The sequence below is a fragment of the Monodelphis domestica genome, chromosome 8 (genome assembly GCF_027887165.1).
Source record: "Monodelphis domestica isolate mMonDom1 chromosome 8, mMonDom1.pri, whole genome shotgun sequence".
Taxonomy (NCBI): Eukaryota; Metazoa; Chordata; class Mammalia; order Didelphimorphia; family Didelphidae; genus Monodelphis; species Monodelphis domestica.
The window spans coordinates 4951487-4971780 of NC_077234.1; the positions used below are offsets into that span (position 1 = coordinate 4951487).

Here is a 20294-nt window from a genome sequence, read left to right on the forward strand (position 1 = left end):
ATGTCTTGAGTTCCTAATAGAAGTGTTATCTTTAGCCAGTGCTTATGTAGAGACATTGCTAGCATGCCCATAGGAAGTTTATACCTTCCAGCTTTGGAATTTCATTGATTACCATCTGGACAAGGGAGGTGGTTTATGAACAGAGAATCTCTCTTCTTCTTCCTCTCCCCATCACCTTTCAGCTAGTCCTTCCCAAGGACTGAACTGGAAGTCTCCTACCTCCAGGCAGGTTTGCTATTGGAATGCCAATTTCTGAACTAGCCTTCTCTTTAAGTCCAAGCATAACATACTTCCTCTGCAGCATCATTTCTTCACAGTTAAGGATCCTGGAATAAGTCTCCTTAATTAATCCTCACTTCAACCTCCACACATATTTTTTTGGGTTCAGTAAAGTATTCTTATTGAATAAGGGCCTTGATTCCCTGGCCATACTGAGGACCAATGGATAGAATTAGGGATTGCATGCCTAGAGAAGCGTGAGTAGCAGGAATAGAGAGTATAATACTTGTACTCAAGTATTTCAAGGGCTGTCATATTCAAGAGGGCTTAGATTTCATCTATTTGTCCCATGTAAAGAGAAACAACAATTAGAGCTATCCCAGAGTGGAGCATAAATTGTCCAGGAAGGCAATGGGTTTGGATGCACATACATGCACACACATGCACAGACACAATGGCAGGCAAACCATAAACTGTTTCATGGACACATACAATATCCCTCTTGTTCAAGTGTACATGGAAATCCAGACAGACAGATGTGCAGACATGCTGTCATCCTGGGACACAGACATATGCAAACACAGACAGATAGATGGACAGCTAGATAGACACACCTATACATACAGACATAAGGATGCAGGAATACTTTCCCTTTCACACATGTATACTTTCAGGCATATTCACATATGCAGAGACACACATGCACTCACACTCACAAACATGCTTAGAACAGTCCATTTTGAGCAATACTTGCTCCCAGTGGCATGGGGCAATTGATGGACAACTACAACTTCAACCTTTAACATTTGATTTGATGGACTACCTCTTACATGAAGGTCCTTGCATGGATCATTCTCTGAATGCTGAATAGGCTGCCACTGCATGCCTCACATAGGGGTCTCCATGCCCACAATCATTCCATGACTAATGCTGGCTCATCACCTGCTATAGGTGCAGTAAGTCCTAGTGTGAATCACTCTAGGAACCTGCAATGCTTCTGCACTTGATCCTCTGTGTGCAGTCTCTTGAATCATAGCTTTTGCCAATTTTAGAATCTTCCCTTATATACCATGGCCCAGCCACAACATACTAGCTGACAGCCTCGTTTGTCATATAAAACTTGATCAGACATGCATTTAGATTAAGTAGACCTCCCATGCTGTAATGTCCAGGTGTCCCTCTAGGATCCTGAAGGCTCTGCAAGAGGAGTCTGACTTCTAGCAGGTTCTACCTTCTTGGAGTCCAACCTAGAGAATGGTTGGTATGTCTGAAGCTTAGCTAAATTTATGGAGACTCATCACCATGGTGGCCACAAGGTGATGCCTCTTTGGCCATAACAACTCTCAGAGACCATGTAGTAAGTTATAGACTATCCCACCCCCTTCTTTTACAGAGAAGGAATCTGAGCCTATAAAACATAGTGCAATTATATATGATCAAAATGATGCCCAAAGAGATGATGCCTTATAGAAGCCCCTCAGTTAGTAGCTGAGGAAGGCTCCATGTAAAATCTTGAACTATTTGATAGAACTGCTTGTATACTTTATTGATTTTTTTGAAGAGTACAATCCTGTGCTTCTGATGATATAGGGAACTCCAGGTAGGAAACACCCTCTTCCAGTGTAGATGCATGCCTTGTCTTTAAACTCAAGTGATAGACTGTTGCTTGGGAGCTCTGAGGGTCTAATGACATGCTACCTGGTCCCAGGGCCACTATGCTTCAGAGGCAGGGCTTCAATTCTGGTCTTCCTGAATAGAAGACTAGTTCTCTATCCACCATACTATACTGTCTCAATTGTTAAATTTACACCTGTTAATAAAATCCGAGACTCTGAAATGCCAGTCTCTTAGGAAAAAAAGGAAAACCTTTCATTGAATTCTTGACTCCTGGAGTTCAACCAGTGAGTCCAAAGAGCTTGAATATGGCACCAGAAGGAGTACTCAGTCACTGCCCAGCTACTGGCCCATGGCTCTTCTGGTAATATTCTGGTATCTTCCCTACAAATCCACCCCTGGAGAAAGTGCCTTGGTGCTTGATATCCTAGATCTTCTGGCTATGTTGGTATAGTTGTCATTCCAAATACGGCATGCCAAGTCACGTTAAGAAGATAATTTAGCTGCTTAATTAGGGCAATTGTGCCTGAAGCCTCCCTCACCCTCCTTTCTGTATGTGCCGGAGTGTGTGAGTGCCTGTGTGCTCCCTTGGACAGTTACAGGCTTTGACAGTAGTCCTGCTTCCAGTTCCATCATTGCTGCAATGCCCCTCTGTGGCTGATTCTGGGCATTGCAATGACAGAAATGAAGATGACAGACCAAACTGGAAATGATCCCAGTTGGGACCACAGAATCTTGTAAAATTGACCTGGAAAGGAGATCTGTGTCCAAATTAGCAAAACATCCTGGTAAGTCTAACTAGTGAGTGTATATTTAATCCTAGAAACAATGCAGAGTTATTGAGGGTTATAGGACAGGGGAGTGACGTGGTGAGCCTTGGACATGAGGCTAGGGAGGAAAGAATATAGAGAGGAGAGCCTGGGAGAAAGGAGTCCAGTTAGTGAGATATTTAAGAATGCATGTAAGAGGTGAAGAGGAACAGAGCAAGGACTGAGACTGTTTTGAGTTCAGGGAAAGGAATGGATGGATGCAAGGTAGAAAAAAAGCTTGAGATATAGAAGGTATACAAGAAGAAGTTTGAAAAATGACTCCCAGGGTCCACAACAAGGCATAACTGGGAATGGGAATCTGCAACAGAGAATATGGAAGGTGGGTGGAGGAACATGCTTAGTGGGAAAGATGATTAGTTTAGATTAATTGCTATTCTGCACAAACTTTTACTCCTCTAAAACCTTCCCCACCCCAAATCTAATCTTTAGCCAGGAAGTCATTTAATTAAGGGGGGAATTTAAATAAATAATGTTCTGAAAAAAACTGAAAGTGTAGAACCTCTGGAAACTGATGATGATACTTGATAGCATTATTATCATATCTCTAATATTTCTAATGCTTTTCTCCTAAATGCTCTTATAGTATTCCCCCTAGTCATCTGTGAGAAATCCATCTACTTGTCGATGATCCAGGTAATGGCCAATAGCTAGCCAGAAGGGGTGATTTGATGTCCATTGCAAATTGAAACGATCCATCTGAAGTATGATTAGAGCTCTGATTTTGTGCCATTAGCCATGTTGATGCACCTATTCACATCCTAATAGGGTCATAGACTTGGTGGTATTTTGGGGGGTGTTTATTTGAACTTTACCCAGTCTTTTGGACTAATACTGAACATTAATCAATCCTACTTTCTGGAATATTAACTGAAACATATAAAACATGGGAATATTATCTGTGCAAAGAAAACACACTCTTTAAATTCCAAAGCATAAGGGAAATTAAGCACTTCCAATTTAAGCAATATTCTTAAAAACAAAACATGAAGACCATGGTCAGAGGTAACTGGAGGCAGTTTTTCTTGAGTTCCCTATTGATGATAAGGCAGAAAAGAAATGAAAGTCCTTTAAATTTGACCTTTAATATCATGAAGCATTTGTATCATGTCTCTCTGTAAGTGTCTGCTGCTAGTTCATTACTTTCAGAAAGTATCTTCATGAGCAAAAATCAAAACCCCTTCATATCTTTGTGGATGCTCCAGATGTTTCTGTGGACCCAACCAATTTATTATCTAGTGGCCGATCTCTCCACAGGATCATCCTTGATAAACTGCTTTTCTTGGCATTCAGACAGCAGGCACACAATTCCCACCTGGACTGACACCCCCAAGTTTTGACTCTTGAAAAGGCATGTCCCAGTTTGTGTTCTACTGGGAGATTTCCTCTAGAGAACTAAAGCTCAAGGCTCTTATATTTTCTATTTCATCCTGCTGTCTACTTATTTTTTTTAATAACACGTTTTCACATACATTTCCCAAAGTCATATGATCCATACTGTCTCCCTCCCTTCTTCCCTTCCCTCTCCCAGAGCTCACAAGCGATTCAATCTGGGTTATACATGTATTATCATGCAAAACGTATTTCCATATTATTCATTTTTGTAACTGAATAATCTTACAGAGCCAAAATGTATAGCCAAATCAACAAGTGATGAATCATATGTTCTCATCTGCATTTCTACTCCAACAGTTCCTTCTCTAGAGGTGGATCTCTTTCTTGCCTTCTTATGAAAAAGTAAGCATTTGGAAAGATTGTTTTTCCTTCAAAAAATCATCAGGAGTTCAAGGAAGGAGATTATTACTTTGCACTGAGCCATCAAAAGTGTTATGAAAAGATTTGGATAGTTAGTCTGAAGATCTCAGCCGAGGCCCTAAGAAGAGAAACAACATAGCAGGTGATTATAGGGCTCAATTTGCCATGGAAAAATAGTTGATTTTCAAAACATTTTTGAAAGTATATCTTTAGGTCTTTGGACAATGTGTTAAACTCAAAATTTGAAGCAGAAAGCAACCGCAGAGACTACTTAATAACAGAGAAGAAACTTTTAAAAATATCACGATGGGGAAAATTATGTGACTCAGTGCATTGAGAACCTAGAGATGGCAGGTCCGAAGTTAAATCTGGACTCAGACACTTCCTAACTGCATAACTCTGGACAAGTCACTTAACTCCCATTGTTTAACCCTTACCATTTTTCTGCCTTGGAATCACTATACTAGATTGATTCTATGACAGAAGCTAAGTTTTGGGGTTTTTTTAAGACATGAAACTACTTTGTAAACTCCATTGTTCTATGCAAATAAAAAAGGATAAGCATCATTAACCAATTCTCAAATATATTTTCAAATGGTTAAGTAAGGTATGGATAAAGAATAAGTACTTCTGCATCTTTTAAAGTAAAGGGAAAATGAATTCTTCCATCCATGATTTTCCATTCCAACTTTGCTTCGTCCTTGATCTCCATATAGCTCTTAAACCATAGCTAGAGTGGGATACCTGGGGCTGCCTCAGTGATCTGAGCTTCTTTCATGGATATAGATATATAAATAAATTACCTTATGTAAGCAAGAATAATTACTTAGGAAGCTACCATAGTCTCATGTATGTTATTCCATTATGTAATTCCACTTTCCTTGGAGGCTGAATGCAGTTCTCTTGAGTGAAGAACATCTGAGCTGATGTTTGATCAACAGCAAGCATTGACATAGTGAGATACAGGAGAGAGTGGAGTAAAGTCCAGGCTTCTTAAAGAGGGAAAAAGTGACCCAGGTAGTAAAGAGAGTTGATCAAAGCTGCTGTGACAATGAGTGGTTATATCAGGCCTGAGAACTGCCAGCCTGGGTGGGAATGGGAAACCCAATACTTCAAAAAAAAGAAGCACCTGGATGATAGGCTAGGGTGAACTTTTCTCTCCCTGAACTTCCCGCTCGAGGAAAGGCAGCTTTTACTGTTGACTCCGTGTCATGGCTTGGGCCACTTGACCCAGGTACCGAAAATTCAAAACATAATTTTTAAAAAAGAAAGAAGGAAAATCCTGATCAGGCCTTTTTCTGCCTGTTTCTAATATTTGAAATGGGAGGATATAAATGTTTGTGTGTGTGCATATACTCATTTAGATACATAATATCATGTAATATGTGTGCGTTTGTGTGCAAATATCCATAGAGAGGCATGCACGTCCCCAGATATTTCTCACATGACCACTTTCTCCAGCAGTGTAGATCAAAGTTCCCCTTTAACATAGACAGGAGTCTTCCTGAATTTCATGGCAGGAGATCCAGGCTGATATGATAAATCTGCCGATGACGAGCACTTCTGATCTGAGCATAGCTGGCTTCAGCTAGAATGTGATCTCCCTGCAAGAAGGGGATATTTCATTCCATGCATTTCTCCCCAGTGCCTCGAATCAAGTTACAAAATAGAAGATCTTCATTAAAAATGAGGTAGAGCAATTGATTGGACAGCAGGCATATGGACTTACTTTGGTGGCCCATGAGAGTGGTTCTTTAGGGGTCAAAGGGATTGGTTCCTGCTCTATCTGCGTTTTCTCCCTCCTCTTTGTCCCTTAAGGGAGTTACTGAGCAGGACAAGAAGCAATGTGTACAGGAGGCAGGCATTTCAAGAGCCCGAATCTTTGAAGGGTTGGAATATTAGAAGTACAGCGATGAGCCCCTGAATGCAGGAAGTGGGAAAGGGCTTGACTCTCTCCTGAGGAATAAGTGATTCACCTTTATTGGCGTGAGCAGGTCTGGGTTTGTTTCTGGGACTCCCAGCTGCTCTAGGGGGCCGGGGGCTTGAGGGTGCCTGTGGTCTGTGCTGGACATCGAAGTCGTCCCTTCTCTGCAGCACTAGCAGTCGTGGACCCTGTTCTTTGCACACGAGCGGTTCCTTCTTTGGGGATTGACATTTCCTGCCGAAGCTTGTTGTTGTTGGAATCAGAGAAGGCGAGGACCTGACGTCCCAGGGTAGGAAGTAGCCAAGTGCTGTAAACAGGCTACCTACGATGCAAAGGAAAGAGTGAACATATTAATAGCTTCTCCTCTGAGAGAAGAGTCGGATGAAAGGCCTCCACGTGGATTTCATTGTTAGTGCTCAGTGCCAGCCCCGTGGGGATGGGAATCCTGGAAGGGACGTCAGCCAACTGCCTTAAGTGGCCTCTTGAGATCAGGCTGGCCAGGCACAGCTGGGTGACTGAGCTGTGGCAGCCAATGGGAGCCAGAGAGCACGCCAACCCATTGGTGACTGTTCTCAGATCTGCCATAACCTACTTTCTCCAGATATCGCCATGTCAGTGCCTACAACCTTTAGAGCGAAGGTTTTTGTTTTTCTTTTGGTCACAAAATGGGAATTAATTGAAAAATATTAGCCCAACAAAAAAGAGTGAAAAAATACATGGATGTGCATGTGCACACACACACAGATCCACCTCGTGCAGAGGTACAAGCCATTTGCTCATTCCCCCTCCTTCCAAACTAAGTGGGTGCAGGGATTAAATGGCAAGTCTCAGAGGCTTAAATTTGTATTAGAAAATGGCCCCTGCTGTCCCTTTCATCTCGAAATCCTGTGGACCTGGGTGTTCTTACAGTGGAATTTTTTGAGCACCCCTGTGTCCAAACACACACCCATCCTCCATACTATCGCCTGATGTTATATTGCTTTATTCTGTGTCAAGCCTAGTTTGAGAAATGCAGCATTGCTGGAGGCGAGGGGAGGGTGCTCACTCTGCTTCTTGAACTTAGGGTATTTGTGTTTGGGCAGAGGGTCTATGTCATATGACATTCTGCTGGTAGGACTGACTTCCTGCTGCACAGTGCTGAAGGCACAGGTGGTTATAGTCTGTGTTTGGGTGCTTCTGGTTGAAGTAAAAACTTAATATTTGTCAGGTTTCAGGAGAAACTAAGAAAAAGCCAGGCAGATGGTGAGAGAAGGCGAGTGATCCTGTGGGTTCATGTTTTCCAGGCTTTTTCTCTGGGTGATTTCATTGAATATTGGCCCTGGTGGAATACTTTACATGGGCCAGCTAAGTGGAAGGCAATTCATTTCAGTCAATAGATGCTTTCTAGGTGCCTGTTTTGTTTTGCAAGATGTTAAGAGCTAGGAATAGAGAGACAAAAATGAAGAAGACGCTCCTGGGGAGCTTACAGGCTGTTGCAATATCTACACACATAAGTGGATACAAAGTATGAATAAAACCACACCTAATGACTTCAAAAGGAGAGAGTGAAAAGGACTGAGGGGTCACAGAAAACCTCATATTGGAGTCACCTTAGGGCTGTGTGAAGGAAAAAAAAATTCTTTGGGACTATTGAAGAGGCATGGAGGCAGGATGTAGAATGCTGTATTTGAAGATGAACTAGTGGGCTGCCAGACTGACTAGAATGATGAATATGTGAAGAGAAATAGATAGAGACAGAGAAAGAGAAACAGAGAGAGAAGATGACATTCATTAAGTGCTTATTATATGCCAGGTACTGAGCTAAGCACTGGGGATACAACAGAAGCAAAAAGCTTATCTCTATTCTTAAGATTATTTTTGAATGTGGGGGGAGAACACTTGGGGGGGGGGGGCTGCAAAGCTGAGGCAGGGAGAAAAAGTAGCCAATTGACATGAAGTTGTTGGTAATGAGGGGAGTTAGATCATGAGTTAAGTGAAGCTTGGAATTTTCCTAAAAAAGTGGCCCATGCGGGCAGTAACCAGTCAGCAGAGTAGACCCTCAGAGTGGCAGAATCTCCAGGGTAGGAAGATGGCTGATGAGGAAGTCTGGAAAGTTGAGGATTGAGTGAAGCAGTATGAAATTCAATGTGACAGAATGGTTGGACTCAGACCATAAAGGGTTTTAAAAGTCAAACTGAAATAGTTTATATTTTTCCTAGAGGCAATGAGGAGCCACTGATGATGTTTTAAAAGAGGGAACACTGGGTTTTAGGAATATAAATTTAATAGATGATAATAGGATAAATTGGGAGTAAAGATATTAAGGAAAGAAAAGCCATTAGAAAGTTATTGAGGTAAACCAGGGGAGGGGGAGGGACAGCTAGGTGGCTCAGTGGATTGAGAACCAGGCCTAGACATGGGATATCTTTGGTTCAAATCTGGTCTCAAATAATTCCTATCTGTATGACCCTGGATAAGTCACATAACTCTCATTGCCTAGCCCTTACTACTCTTCTGCCTTAGAAATAATGCACAGTATTGATTCTAAAATGAAAGAAAAGGGTTTAAATAAATAAATCAATAATTAAACCAGATGAGGAAGATATGAATGGAGAGAAGGCAAATGTGAATGTGGAATCAGCAAGACTTGGGAAATGATTTAATACTGAATATAGAAGAAGATGAAAAGAATTGCAGACAGTTCAATGGCTAAAAACCTAGGTGACTAGAAGGATGGTGATGTTTGCAACAGAAACAAAGAAGTTTGGAGAAAGGATAGATTTGGTGAAGAAAACAAATTACATTTTTTAAAAACGTTAAATTTGAAAGTCAAGCAGGAAGTTGGAATTATCAATTTGGGGTTACAAGAGAAATTAGGGACTGGTATATAGATCCAGGAGTCATTTACATAAAGTTGGTTATTTAAACTCAAGTGTGTTGATGAGATTTGTCAAGCAACAAAGTGTAGGAAGAGGAGAGGGTTCAGCAGAGAACCTTGGAGGACATCCACATTTGAGCTGGGGTTATTTCAATGCTAGCCCAGGAAAGGAGATGAGAAGGAGTGGTTAGAGAGGAGAGAGAGAGAGTAGCATATGGAATACAAGTAAGCAAACAGTGTGCAGGAGAAGGGGTTGGTTGATAGTGCCAAAATGTGAAGAGGTCAAGGAAAATGAGGTCTAAGGAAAAGCATTAGTTGAAAACAGTTGAAATGTATTAGAGACTCTGGAGAGGGAATTCCAATGACAGCTTGGGGGTCAGAAGCTAAAGAATGAGGGAGTAAGAAGTGGTGAGAAAAGTGTAGACTAACCAATCTTAGATTTTTTACTGTGTGCTTGAAATTCAGCTTCAGGGGTAGACACTTTGGGAACCAGAAAGATGGTGACACCATTAACAGAAACTGGGAAGTTGAAAGGAAGGATAGTTTGGGGGACATGTAACCAGGAGAGATATAAGATGATAGCATAAAAGGATGACACTGACAGGGTCAAGCCGAAGGTGTGTGTGTGTGTGTGTGTGTGTGTGTGTGTGTGTGTGTGTGTGTGTGTATGTGTTTCCTTGTATGTGTGTTTTTGTATGGGGAAAATTTAGGCAAGTTTGTAAAAGTTGCCAATGAATGAAAAGACATTGGAGAGTACATATAGAGAAATATGATTGAGGAAATTTAAAAGGGATTCAAAGAACAAGAGGAAACATTATCCTTGGATAATGGTGAGATCGAATTATGACCATGTCCAAGGTGAAATGAAAATGGAATTTGGGAGGTTGATGACCTGGAAGATAATGGTATTGGGAAGGGTAGCAACAAATGCCCTTAAATCCTCACACATGCGGTCATCTCAAGCAGTAGAGAAGAGTGATTCATGTACTGACCTTGAATAAAGGGAAGAACCTAGGGGCCTAGAGGAGGTGAGGCAGATGTGGATGGAGATGAGAATATGGGGAGAGAAAGGAGAGAATTTTGACCACATGAGATGCTGAAAATAAGTATGGGAATAAAGTGTGGTGTACCTAGGAACTGGACTGCCATTGCATGGCAATAGAGTTGCAGACATCAACAAATTAATTAACATTTATGAAGGGACTCTTATTATCCCTGTGCTGCTGTGATAAGTTCTGGGGATGAGGTAAAATATAGTCCCTGCTCCTGTGGATTTACAATCTAATGAGATAGGCAAAATGCAAATATATACAAAGCAAACTATATTCATGATAGACCATAAATAATTTGCAAAGGCAAAACATCTAAATTAAGAAAGGTTAGGGAAGGCATCATGTAAAAGATGGAATTTGAGTTTGGACTTAAAGGAAGCCACTAAAGTCTGAGAGGATAGCCAGTAGGCATATAGGATAGAGCATTGGGCTTGAAATCAGGAAAACTCATCATCATACATCATCATAAGTTCAAATCTAACATCACACACTCATTAGCAATGTCATCTGGGCACATCATTTAGCTGTTTGCCTCAGTTCCTCACTTTTAATGAGCTAGAGAAGGAAATAGAAACAACTCCAGTATTTTGCCCAAAAAAGAAGTCACAAAGGGTTGAACAACCAGGGAAGTCAGCAGAGGGATTGGGATTATATAGGCAAAATTTTGAGAATCATCAGTCTAGAGATGGTCAGTAAATCCATGAGAACTGATGAGATCACCAAGTAGTTTAGAGGGAAAAGAGAAGTGGAACCAGGAAAGAAACCTAAGAGACACCTACAGTTAGAGGGCCTGCTCTGGGTCAGGATCCAGAAAAGGAGCCTGAGAAGTGGTCAGAGAGGTAGGAGGAAACCTAGGAGAGATTGGTGTCCTGAAAACCTAGAGACAATAAGAAATCAAAGAGGAGAGGGCAATTACCAGTGTCAATGGTTACAGATGGGTCATGAAGAATGAGAAGTGAGAAAAAGCCATTGATATTCAATATAAAGAAATTACTGGTGACTTTGGGGAGAGCAATTTTGATGTAACAATAAGATCAGAAGCCAGATTGTAAAGGGTTAAGAAGAGAGAGGAGAGGAAGTTGAAGTACTTATTGTAGACTGTCTTTTTGAGGAGTTTGACCTAAATGGGCAGAAGAGACATGGACAATATTATGTAGGGCTGCAAGGATGAAGTGAGGGATTTTTCAGGATAGAAGGGACTTGGTCATCTTTAGAGACAGTAAAGAATGAGACCGTGGAGGGGGAAAGATTAAGAAGTAATTAATAGAATGAAGATGAGAGGGAGGAATATGTTGGAGGGGGCAGGTGGAATGGGATTGCTTTAACAAGGAAAAGGGTTAGTGATGGTAAGGATTAAAGCTACTTCATTAAATCAGATGATGTGAAGGAGGAGAGAATAACAGAAGTTATCTGTGTGATGGTAGATGAGGAAGACAGGAGAAGAGGGAGCTTACAGTGAATGATCTCATTTTTCTGCAAAAAATGAGGCAAGATTCTCAGCTAAGAGCTTGGGGAGAGGAGGAGCCACAGAAGGCTTAGGGGAAGTTGTGAGGAAAGCCAGGGTTAAGGTTGTATAACATAAATTTGTAGTAGACAGCCAAAATAGTTACATGATTTTTCTCCACTTTCATTAAGCACACATGTGTAGGAATGAAGGCAACCAATGGTGGGAGTGATCAAAGGGTATGATTTAGTAAGGAGTAATTTGTGTTATAATAATGAGCCTGGGATTCAAGAGAGTAGTACAGTATAGGGTTGAATTGGGGCATCAAGGAGTCAAGATGGGTAAAAGAGGAGACAGTGGTTAGTACAGGGGAGGTGGTCTGGGAGACAAATTGAAGTTTTAAGGGAATGAAGGTCATAGCGCAGATGAATAATGGGTTTTGTAAGAGAAGACAAAAGGGTAGATAGGTGAAAAACCAATAGGTTAGGGTTGGATAAGGGGATTTCTGAATTCTTAACATGGAGGTGTTATATTTGTGAGTGATTCCACAATGAGGGTATTGCCCTCTTTGTGAGTGTTTGAGGTTGAGTAAAGGAAGATATAAATATACACCAGAATGTTGGAGGGATTAAAGAAGGGAAGAGGGCAAACAACTTAGCACTCATAAGATTTTGAATCATACTTGGGAGGGGTATGGCCTCAATTTATGGCTGGATCTCTGATTCACTGGAAAAGCCTAAGCAAACTGTTAGATGTCGATGTGCCTTAGTTCCACCATATACCAAAAATTGGGTGATGACACTGAGCTGCCATTTCCCATCATTATGATCAGTGTTTTTCATGTATGGTTTTAGTGTTTTAGTGGTAGTCTCTCGGTGACGGAGAATGACGATTGCCTTTGTGCAGTTTCATCTACGGTGTACCCTCATGTGGCTTTGGAGTCCAAAGGCTGAGGCGCAGAGTCTGTGGCACATGGGGCCTGGGACGCCAGTTGTTACGGGAGGTGCGGGTGTGGCCTGGTGTCGGCGTTCACAAGACGTCGACGTCGCTCATCTTCAAAGGTGGTGGCGGCTTGGTGAATGTGGGCTTGCCAGCTGCTTCTGTCAGAGGCAGCAAGTTCTAGTTGCTTTGGTGTCATGCCAGCCCACTTCAAGTTGGACTTTAGCTGATCCTTGAATCTTTTCTTTGGTCGGCCTTGTTTCCTGAGTCCAGCTGACAGTTCACCATAGAATACCTGTCTTGGTATTCGCTGTGGGTCCATGCGGAGGACGTGTCCAGACCATCGTAGCTGGGCTTTGAGGACCAGGACTTCGATGCTGGTGGAGTTGGCTCTGTCGAGGACTTCCTGGTTGGTGATTCGGTCCTGCCATCGGATCCTCATGATGGACCGGAGGGAGCGTTGGTGGAATTGCTCCAGCTGTTTCATGTGCTTCCGGTACGGTGTCTGTGTCTCACACCGTACAGGAGCGAGCTGAGGACCGCTGCGTTGTACACTTTGAGCTTCGTCGCAGTGCTTACACCGCTGTGTTGGAGGACTTTGGAGCGCAGCCACCCGAGTGCCTGGCTGGCCTTTTGGATCCTGGCATTGATCTCGTGGTCTAGGGACCCGTCGTTGGCAATGGTGCTGCCCAGGTACTTGAAGGTGTTGACGTTAGAAAGCTGCGTGCTGTCGACTGTAATGCACGGCTGGTTCGTTGGCCCCCCTGGTGCGGGTTGGAACAGCACCTCTGCTTTGCTGAGGCTGATAGTCAGGCCAAACAGTTTTGTTGCGGTGGAGAACCTGTCCACAATGGTTTGGAGATGATTTTCTTGGTGGGCCATGAGAGCACCGTCATCTGCAGAGAGAGCTTCCAGGATGAGTCTCTCTGTTGTCTTTGTTTTTGCAGTCAGGCAGCGAAGGTCGAATAGTGAGGCATTCAATCGGTATTTGATGTAGACGCCCAGGTCTAGATCCATCACAGCATGTCGTAATACTTGGGTGAAGCATAGGTTGAATAGTACGGGAGCGAGGACACAGCCTTGTTTCATGCCATTGGAGATGTTGAAGCGATCGGAAGTCTCTCCACCAGATAGGACTTCCCCTGTCATGTCGGCATGAAAGAGCTGGATCAGTTTGATGAATTTTGCTGGGCAACCGAGCTTGCTGAGGATCACCCACAATGCGTCCCTGTTCACTGTGTCGAACGCCTTTGTCAGGTCTATGAAGACAATGTAGAGACTCAGGTTCTGCTCAAGGCATTTTTCCTGCATTTGCCTCACCGTGAAGACCATGTCGATGGTGCTGCGATCTGGTCGGAAGCCACGTTGTGATTCAGGCAGGTTCTGCTCTGAAACAGATGGTAGGAGTCTGCATGTATGGACTAGCTATAATAATGACAAGTGCTAACATGTCTGACCAAGCTATTTCTTACATGTTGTATAAGCACAATTTTTATTATTCCAATTTTATAAAATATTTTTTAAACCTGAGGCTCAAGAGATATAAATTGATTTGTTAAAGGACACAAAACCAAGAGGAAGCAGACTGAGCAAATCAATCCATATGTCTGTTTACAATATGCCATTGTCTTTTCACTGGGACCTGTAAATTTACAGTCAATTATCCTTCTTAGTTCTGAGTGGAACTTTCCTTGGTATTGGTTGCTATCTCTTGGTAGACAGGTAAGACAGAAATTGTTGTGCCTGCCTTTCCCTCTCTACCATTCCCTCCATAGTTTGCTGACATTTTCAGTGGAGGAGGGCACTGCTACCAATTGCATCGCCCTTTCTATATCCTGCTCCCAAGATCTTTAGTAGCATACCCTCTACATTACCAAGTTTAAGATAAGACTGCAAAGACTTGGGGAATATTGTTTGTTTATCAAATGACCAGAACAGCTGTCATGTAATCATGTGATCAAAGACTGGTGGAAGGGATCTCAGAGATCATCTAGTCAGCCCTTTGTTCACTTTGCAGATGAGAAAAGAGAGGTTCCATAATTTGCCTGTTGTCTTACATCTAGTGAGGGTCTGAGTGAGACTGGAAGCCCCAACTTGTCCTAGGACAGTTACATTCTGCATCACTCATTTTTGTTTTTCATCACATACCACCATAAGTTGTTAAATTATTTCTTTCTTGTATATTTGTCTTGTCCCCTCAGTAGGATGTCAAGAGCCTTGAAGTTTGAAATCTGTGCTGTATACCTTCCTTGTTTGTAGCACCCAGCTTAGTGACTTTTCAGTTGTTTTTCAGTCATGTCTAACTCTCTGTGATCCCATTTATAATTTCTTGGGAGAGATACTGGAGTAATTTGCTATTTCCATCTCTAGTTCATTTTACAGATGAGAAAACTGAGGCAAATAGGATAAAGGGACTTTCCCAGAGTCAACTATCTAGCAAGTTTCTGAGGATATATTTAGACAGATACATGTTCCCAACTCCATAAACAGTATTTTATCCCCTGTACCACTTAACTGCCTCTGCGCAGTGACTGGCACATAGTAAATTGGTACTTAAGGGAAAATTTGTTGAATCAATCTGGGACTTCAGGCACGTTATTTCCTGTCTCTGAGTCTCAGTTTCCTAATTTATTCAAGGAAGGCATGGACTAGGGGAGCTTGCAGCATAGATTATATGATTGCTAATCTTTTAGCCCAAGTCTTTTCTAATCAGAGTAATGTTAAAGGCATTTATTTGTTCAGTCTTTGGACTGGTTCTAGACTGGTAGGGTAAGAATCAACTCATTTACGCCACCTTGCTCTTTGTGGTTGTCGGGGTTATGACTGGCTCAAGTCATCTCTACAAGAACATCTTCCAGTTTAGCTAGGGGTAACTGTTCCTTTCATCTTTACCTTCTGAGTCGGGGAGGATTCTTGAGAGGACCTCAGCAGGATGGCTTAGCCTCCTCACATCATTGCCAAAGCTGAGGCAGGTACCCTGAAAGCTTTTACCACCTAAAACTCATAGAAATGTTCACAGAAACTTCAGGTGTCAAAGCCTGGAGCAATTACACGTTAGTCTGCTCTCTCGCTAGGTGAAGTATGGTGACTGGCAAAACCCCTGCATACGTTCCTTCCCAAAGTTCCTGAGGAGTTCCTCTCAGCACAAAAGCCTGCTGATACTTACATGGAGCTCATTGGTTCCATGCTGCTAATGTGCCCTGTATCTCTTGACCCTTTCAATTTTCAGAATACATATTTGGCAGCCAGAGTTCCTGCTTCCAAATGACTTTTGTGTTCTTTTCCTGGTTCTTATAATCCTTTCATCCCACAATAAGACAGATGGCATCTGTTCCAGCTTATACTAAGATCCATCTAACTCTCAATGACATGCTTTGTCTCCAGTTTTCATCATCTACCTAGGGAAATATTCATTCTCTATCTGATACTTTTTTGGACCATATGCTTCTCATCCCCCCTCCCTGCCCCCCCCATCTCTCTCTCTCTCTCTCTCTCTCTCTCTCTCTCTCTCTCTCTCTCTCTCTCTCTCTCTCTCTCTCTCTCTCCCTCTCTCATCTTTTCATCATTTTGCCAAAATTTTTTGACCAGCCTTGCCTGTTGTTACAATTAAATTTATACATATTAATTATTATTAATAATATTATTAATTATATAATTATATATCCATACATATAATTATATGAATATATAATTAATTATTGATAATATTAATTATTATAATTGATATATTAATATACCCAGTCATTAAATTTTATAAAGTTTATTAGAAAGGGTAGATAATGATAGTTTTAAATCTCATTCTTACTCTTAATTCAGACCACGTTTTTCCTAGCCTCCGTTAACCTCTCTCTTCCATCTTACTTCCCTGCTGTCTCCCTGTGCTCATTCCCAAAGCCCAGGTCTGTTCCTGCCCCCTCTCTTTTATTGAAGTACCAGGATGTGACTGTGTTATATGAGGAATGTGGATCAACCGGTCAGCCTGGGGGAGGGGAAGAACCTCCCTTGACGCACTGTCCACAACATTTCAAATTCACGTCAATGAGTATTAAAGACATATGAGGAATATGGCAAGGTTTTCCTAGAATTTTGTTCCAGACCTCTTCAGTACTTCTGAAAATTTCCTGGACTTTTTGTTTTATTGATAGGTTTTTTTATGCTTCTCATTAACATATTATCTCAACTTCCACTCTTACTGCTTCAAATGGCACCCTTTCTATTCATCCTACAATTCCAAAGCTAGGCTGAGAGACAAGACAAAGTTTGACACTGTACTGACTAATTTGTATTTTAGGGGAAAGTTTATACCAAGGAGGGGAGAAATTTGTGTCTCTTTCATAAAGAGGAAGAATAAATATGGAGTGAAATGTTAGGACTAAATAAGACTATAAAGCATTTTAGATTTCTTCTAACTCATTCATTTCTTAGTAAAATCAAACATTCAAATAGACAATGGGGAATGGATATGAGATTTACTTGCTATAGGAAGTTTGGAATGAGGAATCTCTACTGATGATGGTTGAAATCTTCTCTATAATTATGGAATTAATGAATGAAGTACTTCTTAAGGTATTATTGTGTTCAAAGTGCTATACTATGTGCTGGGGACACAAAAAGAAAATTAAGACTATTCCTGCTCTCAGGGAGCTTATATTTTAATGAGGGGAAACTTGAAAAAATTTCAGCTGAAAGTCAAATGGGAAGGCCCCCATGGTACTGAGGGTGCAGCAGCAAAGCTGATGGTCACGTCTTTCCTTGATTATCATTTGCACTGAGAACATCAAAGAAATTTCTTTTACTGAACCATTTGACAGTAGCAAGAATTTATTTTCTCATTCTTAAATAAATATAGTTGTCACATTCCAGGAGAAATTTCAACTTCTAATCTAGGATAATTTCATAGTGAAATGGAGTGAAATTCAAATAGAGATTTGGAGTCACTAAACAATACATAAGGATCCCTGCTGGCTGCATATTGACTTAGAAAGCCATATACCAACATGATCTATGTTCTAGTGTGTGTTTGTTTATCTTGTTAACTATTTCTCAATTATATTTAACCTTAAAGGTTCATCCTGTAAGCATCCCCTTTTAGGAGGCATCTCCCCCCCCCCGCCCCCCGGTTAATTACATGATGCTTGACTGGACCTGAGATTGTAATTCTCTCTCTCCTTCCCTTGACTGAGGCATAGGCTTGTGACCCTGATGACTTCTAAGCCAATATATTCTTGGCCCATTTCATCAAGGAAAGTTGTTAGCCCACTTACTACTTTGTAATGATCCCTCTGTGATGAAAATCTGGTACAGTGTCAACCTGCATTCCCCAGCCATCCCAGAGAGGTTGCGAGCTTATCTCCATGCAATGGATTCTGCCCACATGCCTGTCATTTCCTGTGTCATCACTTAAAGGTTAAATAAGAGTGCTATCAATGATGGTGATGTGTGTTCCTCACTGCATCCAGGCCCCTTCATTCTGGGACAGGACATATTCTGGTTGTGTGGGATTGCAAAAGGTGGTCACTGTAAACCTTAAAATTTCTTAGACTTATAAATGTTGGAAATTTCACCATTGGGAAATTTCATACTTGAAGAATTTCCTACTGATAGTGGGAACTGTATTGGAATGTGAACCCCATTGGCATGGGAGGTTCCTTCTCCTCCCTTCTTAAGATTACTTCAGGACAGAAACCTTTTGCTGAACAATGGAAAGGGCTTTGACCTATGCTTAAGCATAGAACAGGAATTTCTTTGAGTCATGATTGATTTTAGAATTGATACAATGGAGATACTTGGAATGACAGAACCAGGTCTTGGAAAATACAATCTCCACCCTGCTCAGGGTAACAGGATTTAGGAAGGGCTGCAGCAAAGGATCAAGATTTAATTATTTGAGAATATGACCTTCAATAGACATGTGCAAAGGGGCAGACCTCTGGGCGGTCCTGAGTTAAGCTAGAGCCACCATTGGCACAGGGGAGACATCGACAGTGATTGGTAGATGTGAGAACTGAGGGGAGGGAACTTAGATGGTTTCCTTAAAGATAGTGAGGTCTGAGGACTGGGTGGGGGGGAGAGGTTTTGCTCTGAGAGGTTGTGCTCTGAGAAGCATGCTCTGAAGGAGGCTGGAGGTGGAGGCCCCTGAGACTGTTTCTCCATTTTGGTCATGTGAGTGATAGGGACTGATCTCTTTTCTTTGCCTCAGCTATCTAAGGCTTGGGCCTTTTGGCCCAGCCTAAACAGAGGGGGTATTTAAGCCCTATTCCCTTCTCTCTCTCTCTCTCTCTCTCTCTCTCTCTCTCTCTCTCTCTCTCTCTCTCTCTCTCTCTCTCTCTCTCTAAAATACCTTTCTTCCTCCTGTTTGTAATTAAAAACTCCATAAAAGGTTGACTGCTGACTTGAGTTTTCATTTAGGAATTACATAGCTGAATTCCTTGGTGACCTAAATTTAATATATATCAGTCTTTTAAAGTGATTTCCTTGTCACATCACCTCATAAGATTCTGGGTAAATCCAGGATTAAACTCACTTACAGTTTCTTAAGCTAAAACAAACAAAAAACCCTAACGTTTTCTTGAGTTACTATCTTTATATAACATAATATGTAATATAACAATAACATATTATATAGAATTTGTTATAAACATGTAATAAATTATGATAAATATGCATATCCTAAAGAAGCAAATTCTTCCATTAGCTATATCCAAATGTCTGTCTCACTGTTTTTTTTTCCCCTTTACTCCCAAAGAAGGTAGGTAACATGATATTAAGTTGGACATACATATATTTATATATATATATATATAAATACACTATCATGTAATAAATATTTCCTTCTTTGTCACATGGTGAAACAAGACACACATTGCTTATCCTAGAGAAAAATCCATGAAGGAAATAAAGTGAAGGATGGAATGTTTCAACCTGCTTTCAGTCTCTGTTTTTTTTTTCCCATGAATCCCTTGAAGTTGTCCTGGTTCCTTGCCTTTTGATAATAGTCAAGTCATTCACAGCTGATCATCAGACATTATTGTTGTTATTGTGTACAATGTTCTCTTGATCCTACTCACTTCACTTCATATCACTTTGTATAAGTGTTCTAGGTTTTTTATCATCTTATTTGTCATTTCTTATGTCACAATAGTATTCCACTAGAATCATATACCAGAACATGTTCAATTATTCCCCAGTTAATGACATCTCTTCAGTTTCCAGTTCTTTGCCACCACAGAAAAAAGCTGCTATAAATATTTGAGCATGTGGTTTCTTTTCCTCTTTCCTTGATCACCTTAGGAAATAAAGCTAATAGTGACATTACTAGGTAAAACAGTATATGAAATTTGATAACTCTTTGACAATAATTACAGATTCCTCTCCAAAATGGTTGGTTCAGTTCACAGTTCTAACAACATTATATTAGTGTCCCTATTTGTCCACATCTCTCCAACATTTGTCATTTTGCCCTTTTATTATTTTAACCCTTATTATAAGTATGAGATGATGTCTGTAATCAATAATTATTCAAAGTGTTTATGTATAGAGATTTGATTTCTTCATCCAAAAACTGTTCAAATCATTTGATCATTTATCAATTAGAGAATGACATATGCATATATATGCATGTATATACATATATATTTCACAAAGATCTCTATATATTTTGGAT

At 41.0% G+C, this 20294-nt stretch overlaps 1 protein-coding gene and 1 long non-coding RNA gene across 3 annotated transcripts in view; one reads left to right on the plus strand and one right to left on the minus strand.

The window, feature by feature from the left end:
* Positions 1-20294, plus strand: part of FGF12 (fibroblast growth factor 12) — a 578750-nt gene that overhangs the window by 253742 nt on the left and 304714 nt on the right. The gene's annotated exons all lie outside the window — the stretch shown is intronic.
* On the minus strand, positions 3445-20244 carry LOC130455994 (uncharacterized). The gene is made up of 2 exons (XR_008914282.1): positions 19553-20244; positions 3445-6661 (listed from the first exon to the last, which is right to left on the minus strand). It is a non-coding gene; the product is annotated as an uncharacterized LOC130455994 (long non-coding RNA).